At 41.5% G+C, this 7,001-nt stretch overlaps 2 non-coding genes across 2 annotated transcripts; both read left to right on the forward strand.

Moving 5' to 3' along the window:
- Positions 1–939: 939 nt before the first annotated feature.
- Positions 940–3,109, forward strand: LOC149092564 (small subunit ribosomal RNA). Its single transcript, XR_016200845.1, has one exon. It is a non-coding gene; the product is annotated as a small subunit ribosomal RNA (ribosomal RNA).
- A 487-nt stretch (positions 3,110–3,596) lies between these two features.
- LOC149092565 (5.8S ribosomal RNA) lies at positions 3,597–3,751 on the forward strand. Its single transcript, XR_016200822.1, has one exon. It is a non-coding gene; the product is annotated as a 5.8S ribosomal RNA (ribosomal RNA).
- Positions 3,752–7,001: the final 3,250 nt, after the last annotated feature.

A 7,001-nucleotide genomic window follows, 5' to 3' on the forward strand; every position in this document is an offset into this window, starting at 1 on the left:
CAGAGGAAATCGCCTTTAATGGTTGAGCCCATAAAAGCAATGAGAATGTTCGAATTGGCGCGATTTTAGGCCACTTGCGTTTAGTAATTTAGGTCATTAATAAGCGCATGCGATAGTCGGCACTACTGGGATATTACCCCGAAAAACATGATCGCGATTGACCTTATGGTTCAAAAGTTATTGGGTGTCAAAAATAGACACGGACTTAGTCTAATTTTCAGAAAAAGAGGTTTTAGATCACAACCAGATTTATTGTGTTATATGTGGTGAGTGTAGTTGCTGAATTGAGAGAAGCAACCATCAGTAGTTGATGGGGAGGTAAGTGATTGTCTACGGTTATGGATAAGTCAATGCATCAAGCAGTGGTATGGTCCAGACTGTAGCTGTTCACGCATCTATTCCTGTTATTCTGTTGATGTTTGGTGGTTGAAGAGACGGGCCTGAATGGGTTTGGATCGTCAATCATCTTATCACCACACACTATTATACAAAGGTAGAGTACCTGCAAGACCTAAGGTCTTCCTTGGTACGACTGACAATATCTATGAGAGTTGGGCTTTAATGCTATCAGACTTCATATCTTGCATATATGTTCAAACTAGTCACTCAACAGAGTGAGCAGTATTAGTATTGAGCTCTGCTTGTGCAAAGCAGACCGCAGATTGATCCAAGAAATTGGTATCAAGCGGTTATAATACTATGCTGTTTAGTTGACTTGCAAACGTACCCAGCAATGGTTACTCCTGCTAGATGTGCTTGCACATTTTAGTGGAAGAAGATGGATTCTAAAGAGTTTTCTGCAGAATCATCTTAATGCACGACATAAATCTCGATACCTCGTTAAAGTTAACATCCACTTGCTGGTTGTTAGCTGAGGATATCGTATTTATAGCTGCAAAAACAACTTGTTTAGCATTTTACTTTGCTAAAACATCAAGTTACCTGGTTGATCCTGCCAGTAGTCATATGCTTGTCTCAAAGATTAAGCCATGCATGTCTAAGTACATACTGTTTATAAAGTGAAACCGCGAATGGCTCATTAAATCAGTTACGGTTCCTCGGATATTCTTTTTTACATGGATAACTGTGGTAATTCTAGAGCTAATACATGAACAAGTGTTCCAACCTCAGCTTGCTGACGGAAGGATCGCATTTATTAGTACAAGACCAATGATTCTTATTCACCTAGAACCCTGTTCAGTGATTTCGGTCGCTGTCTAAGGACTAGCAGTGGGGATCTTAGCAACTTCGGTTGCATTTCTTGTGATGACTCTGAATAACTGAGCAAATCGTATGGCCTCTGAGCCGACGATGTATCCCTCAAGCAACTGCCTTATCAACTGTCGATGGTAGGTTATGCGCCTACCATGGTTGTAACGGGTAACGGGGAATTAGGGTTCGATTCCGGAGAGGGAGCCTGAGAAACGGCTACCACATCTAAGGAAGGCAGCAGGCGCGCAAATTACACAATCCCAGTACGGGGATGTAGTGACGAAAAATAACAATACGGGACTCTATTGAGGCCCCGTAATTGGAATGAGTACAATTTAAATCCTTTAACGAGGATCTATTGGAGGGCAAGTCTGGTGCCAGCAGCCGCGGTAATTCCAGCTCCAATAGCGTATATTAAAGTTGCTGCGGTTAAAAAGCTCGTAGTTGGATTTCAGTCGAACCTATGGGGTCCACTGATTAAAGGGTTAGATGGTGATGTTAGGTTTCTTGCTTGTGTCTACGGATGCTTGCTTGAACCTTCATTCCTCTTTCCTGGTGGTTACATTCATAGTGTTTAGACAGAAAATTGCTCGATATTTGCTATCAATGCTCTTTACCGAGTGTTGATTCAAGCGATCGAGACTTTTACCTTGAAAAAATCAGAGTGCTCAAAGCAGGCGTCCAAAACCTCGAAAGAGGTGCCTAAAAACGGTATGGTCAACCATCTATATGATGCGTACCACTACCTTAACTTGAATGATCTTGCATGGAATAATGGAATAGGACCTTGGTTCTATTTTGTTGGTCTTAAGAATCCAAGGTAATGATTAAGAGGGACAGACGGGGGCATTTGTATTGCGGCGCTAGAGGTGAAATTCTTGGACCGTCGCAAGACAAACTACAGCGAAAGCATTTGCCAAGAATGTTTTCATTAATCAAGAACGAAAGTTAGAGGTTCGAAGGCGATCAGATACCGCCCTAGTTCTAACCATAAACGATGCCAACCAGCGATCATTCTGAGTAACTAATTTCATGACTCGAATGGAAGCTTCCGGGAAACCAAAGTTTTTGGGTTCCGGGGGAAGTATGGTTGCAAAGCTGAAACTTAAAGGAATTGACGGAAGGGCACCACCAGGAGTGGAGCTTGCGGCTTAATTTGACTCAACACGGGAAAACTCACCCGGCCCGGACACTGAGAGGATTGACAGATTGAGAGCTCTTTCTTGATTCAGTGGGTGGTGGTGCATGGCCGTTCTTAGTTGGTGGAGTGATTTGTCTGGTTAATTCCGATAACGAACGAGACTCTAGCCTACTAAATAGACTTGCAGTTTACACTGCAGTACTTCCCCTTAGTCAACCTGTGGGTGGTAGTATCTCTTGATGGTTTCGGCTGTTGAGGGCTCTGCTGCTATTAGCCTACAGAATTGGCTAGGGTAAGGATGCTGTAGCACTGTAAGGACTTCTTAGAGGGACAAGCGGCGCTCGCAGCCGCACGAAACAGAGCAATAACAGGTCTGTGATGCCCTTAGATGTCCGGGGCCGCACGCGTGCTACACTGAAGTGGTCATCGTGCATACTGTTTCCTGCTCCGAAAGGAGTGGGTAACCGCTTGAACCCATTTCGTGATGGGGATTGGGCATTGTAATTATTGCCCATGAACGAGGAATTCCCAGTAAGCGTGAGTCATTAGCTTGCGTTGATTACGTCCCTGCCCTTTGTACACACCGCCCGTCGCTACTACCGATTGAATGATTTAGTGAGGACTTCGGACTGGTCAATCCAGACCATTGGGAAACTAGTGGTCGGATTGTGCTGGAAAGATGTTCAAACTTGATCATTTAGAGGAAGTAAAAGTCGTAACAAGGTTTCCGTAGGTGAACCTGCGGAAGGATCATTAACGTATTACCCTCTTATTATAAGAGAAATACAACCTTCAAACAATCAAACACTCTGCATAGTGATATTGTAGATGCTAATATGGTGAATGCAATTGAATTGTATTTGCATTAGAGTCGCAATTGTGAATGTTTATTGCAAACATTTAGCCATTGCAACATGATTCTAATTTGCATTACATTCGTTCATTCATACATCCATCTTTCATTATCCAATGCAACAAAGAGTGAGGGTTATCTAACGATAGCCATAATTTCTTTTGCAAAACAATTGTAGTTTATAATGAAAAGCCTGTCTTGCTACATACTTGGTACCTGATCAAGTCTTCAGCTTATGCTGACGGCAAGGTTTAAAGAAGGAAGTTTTACACTTCTTCGCCTAACTAAGTAAAGACAACTATGGTTTTTATAAACTGCATACAATTGTTTTCAAACCCTCTCAATGCAGATTTAGGATACTTATTAAAAGTCCCACGGTGGCAAAGATACATCTTCAAGCGGTGGATCACTCGAATTACCAATCGATGAAGAACGTAGCTAGCTACGATAATCGGTGCGAATTGCAGGACACGCCGAGCACTTGAGCTTCCAACGCACATTGCGGCTTTCGGGTCTTTTCCGAGGTCACATCTGTCTGAGAGTTGAGATGTAAAATAATCAACAAAACACTTGCATACTACCATATATGCATTGTTTTGAGAGGATTGTATATTTATATGCATGAATCTTGATGTTTTATTCCTTTTCTTAATTGCAATTCGTTGCAATTTAGTAAGGAGAATCTCAAATCTACTTGTTTCACATGATAAATTTTGTGTACAATGCATATTTCATCTCTGCAAGCAGTATATATGAATAGATACTAGCATGAGATTCTAAGGTTAGTCGCCTATCTGACGACGCTAAAGTCGTATTGCAGATAACTATGGTGATCAACTAACCTGTTAACTGATGAATCTTCTTGCACTTGTATAAATCGTACAAATAGTAGCTATTTCATTCTGTTAAAGCAGACCTAAGAAGTAATGCAAAGGCAAAATTTGTGCAAACATTAAAGTAGATTTACGTTGCTTGCTTGCAAACAACACAAATAAACATTAATCAACTTAATCAATATTTTTGATCTCAGATCAGGTGAGGTTACCCGCCGAATTTAAGCATATAATTCAGCGGAGGAAAAGAAATCAAATGAGATTCCCTGAGTAACGGCGAGTGAAAAGGGATGAGTCCGGCGCAAAGGTTTTCCATTGAAAGGTGGAAAGCGGTGCTGCGTAATGGCTAGAGTCACGATTATTTCAACTAAATCTGCAAGTCCCTCTGACAAGGGCCCTCTTCCCAGAGACGGTTCTAGGCCGGTGGCAGATCTTGGTTAATGGAATATCGATTACTGGCTTTAGTCGCGGATAGAGTCAGATTGCTTGAGAGTGCAATCCAAATTAGGAGGTAAACTCCTCCTAAGACTAAATACGATGGTAATATCGATAGCAAACAAGTACCGTGAGGGAAAGTTGCAAAGTACTTTGAAGAGAGAGTTCAAAAGGACGTGAAACCGCTTGTAGAGAAACGGATAGAACCACGAAGTGTAGCTGAGAGGAGAACTCAGCTCCTCTTGTGTATTGTTGCCTTTTTCTATTCAGTGCTAAGAATGCTTTACAGCGTTCCAAGATCAGTAGGTTAAGGGGTAACTTTTAGCCTGCCCTTGGATCTTGGTATTGATAGGAGGAGTGCAATATGTGCATGAGGAGTGCATTTTCTCAACTCTCGTGCTCAAACCACGACCAATGTGAAGGAGAGTGCAAAACTCTTGTTCAAGTGATAACAGCAAGGTGTACTAAACACACACCTAATCAGCATTTAGTTTTCACAGCTACTAATATTCCTTGCGTTGTTAGACTTAGCCTGTGAGCTAGTGTTGGCAACTGTTACCACAGTCACATTGGAGATGAATCTCTGCTTATGCAGGGTCAACAATGCTTGTCATCTGCTCTGACGAATCCGACTAGTCTTTCGTTGATGATGTCTGTTTCTTCACCTGGTGTTGAAACAACTCATGGATTGGCTGGCTTTTGGTGGTTTGTTGGTAAAAGTGGCAAGCTTACGTTAACCTAGTGATTCTGTGGTCAGTAGATCGGTACTCTATCCGACCCGTCTTGAAACACGGACCAAGGAGTCTAACATGTATGCAAGCTGATCAGTCTTGTTTAGGCTTGAAAGGCGAATTGAAAGAAATTGATATGATGTATGCTTGTAAGAGTATACCGCAATATCAGCCCGTGATATATCCACTTTACCGAGATTTTCGCGGAGCACTAGTATATATGTTAGTACCCGAAAGATGGTGAACTAAGCCCGGACAAGATGAAGCCAGAGGAAACTCTGGTGGAGGTCTGTAGCGATTCTGACGTGCAAATCGATCGTCAGATCCGGGTTTAGGGGCGAAAGACTAATCGAACCGTCTAGTAGCTGGTTTCTGTTGTAATGAGCAATTGCTCTTTATTGTTTATTATTCTGGGATCCTTAGCCTTACGGCCAGGTATTGTTTTACAATTTTGGTTTGTTTGCTGATAGGTTAATTACATGATTTACTGATGGTGTGATTGGGTGAGGGGATTGAGGTGGTGATGGAATGATGTGGTGAGGTGGTGATTGAATGATGTGGTGAGGTGATGATGGAGTGATGTGGTGAGGTGATACAGTACTAGGATGGAAGGGTGGTAGGGTGATGGGGTAGGGGGGGATATGGTGATAGGGTGATGGGGTGATAGGGTGATTGGGTGATGGGGTGGTTAGGTGATTACATGATATACTTTTCTACTTTACATTGGTTTTTGCGTGATTAAGGGTATGGTGATTACATGATTACAGCACATTGTTCTGATTACAAGTGGAATTACAATTTTCGTGTTTTGTTTTTCGTATTTACATAAATGTTCGGTTGCCTCTAGGGCTTACATAAATATTTAAAACATATAATATAAAGATAAGATATATTTGCAGGATAAGAGATGTCTGCTTTGGTTATTCAGTCTATGTTTTCATTTCATAAAACAATTTTCAATGATTGTGGCAACTTGGGATGTTTCGGAACCAAATTAAGAATTTCGATTAAAAGTGGTATGACAAAGAGTTTTTAGACAGGGTAAGTTTTACTTTTTAATTGGCTGCGTCTTTTTCATTTGTTCCATTCTTTTATTGACTGATATTGCTGCTAAATCAATCGCTTCTTCTACATATAGAATGATTTCCAAGGCTTTTGGTGTTGCGTTTGTTTTACCTTTGGCATGTAAGATGGTATGATCATTATATTCCTCAACGGTTGAGGCAGGATATTCACAGTTCAGCGTTTTACACTTCCAGTACTTGTTTATCTTGAAGTCTTCTAAAAATTCCAGAAAGTTATCGCCTTTATCTTCAATTGCTTTCTTTTTCAGAGCTTTCTTTAGTTCAAACATTCTTTTTCGATATTTATCAGCTGTTGGCATGTTTGCTCCTATGGCTTGGATTAGTGCCGCATAATTTTCTTTTATTGTCTCTGGAGTGATATCTATCTTTGCGACGTTCTCATCGACTTTCTCGTTGCATTTGGCTGCCGAGACATGTTTGAAGATTATGTCGTAGGCGTTCGCTTCACTTGTTGGTCTTGTTTTGTGTGAGAGGGTTAGCCCTGTTCTTTTTCCTGAGATCTTGTCTTGTTGGGGTTCTTGATGAGGCTTGTGGTGTTTTGTTGATGTTGATGGTTGAGCTTCTTGAGCTGGTCTTTTCTTCGGAGGCACATTCGTTCGTGTAGTTGACGAGGCTTGAGCTGAAGGCTTTTTTGGGGTTTGCGGAGATTTCTTCGGGTCAGGGCGGTCCTGGGTTTTCTTTTTGATTGGTGTTGTTTTTGGACGATTAGGT

The sequence above is a fragment of the Tetranychus urticae genome, unplaced genomic scaffold (genome assembly GCF_039701765.1).
Source record: "Tetranychus urticae isolate SD_2017Ah unplaced genomic scaffold, NJAU_TeUrti_SD_1.0 Scaffold_8, whole genome shotgun sequence".
Classification (NCBI taxonomy): domain Eukaryota; kingdom Metazoa; phylum Arthropoda; class Arachnida; order Trombidiformes; family Tetranychidae; genus Tetranychus; species Tetranychus urticae.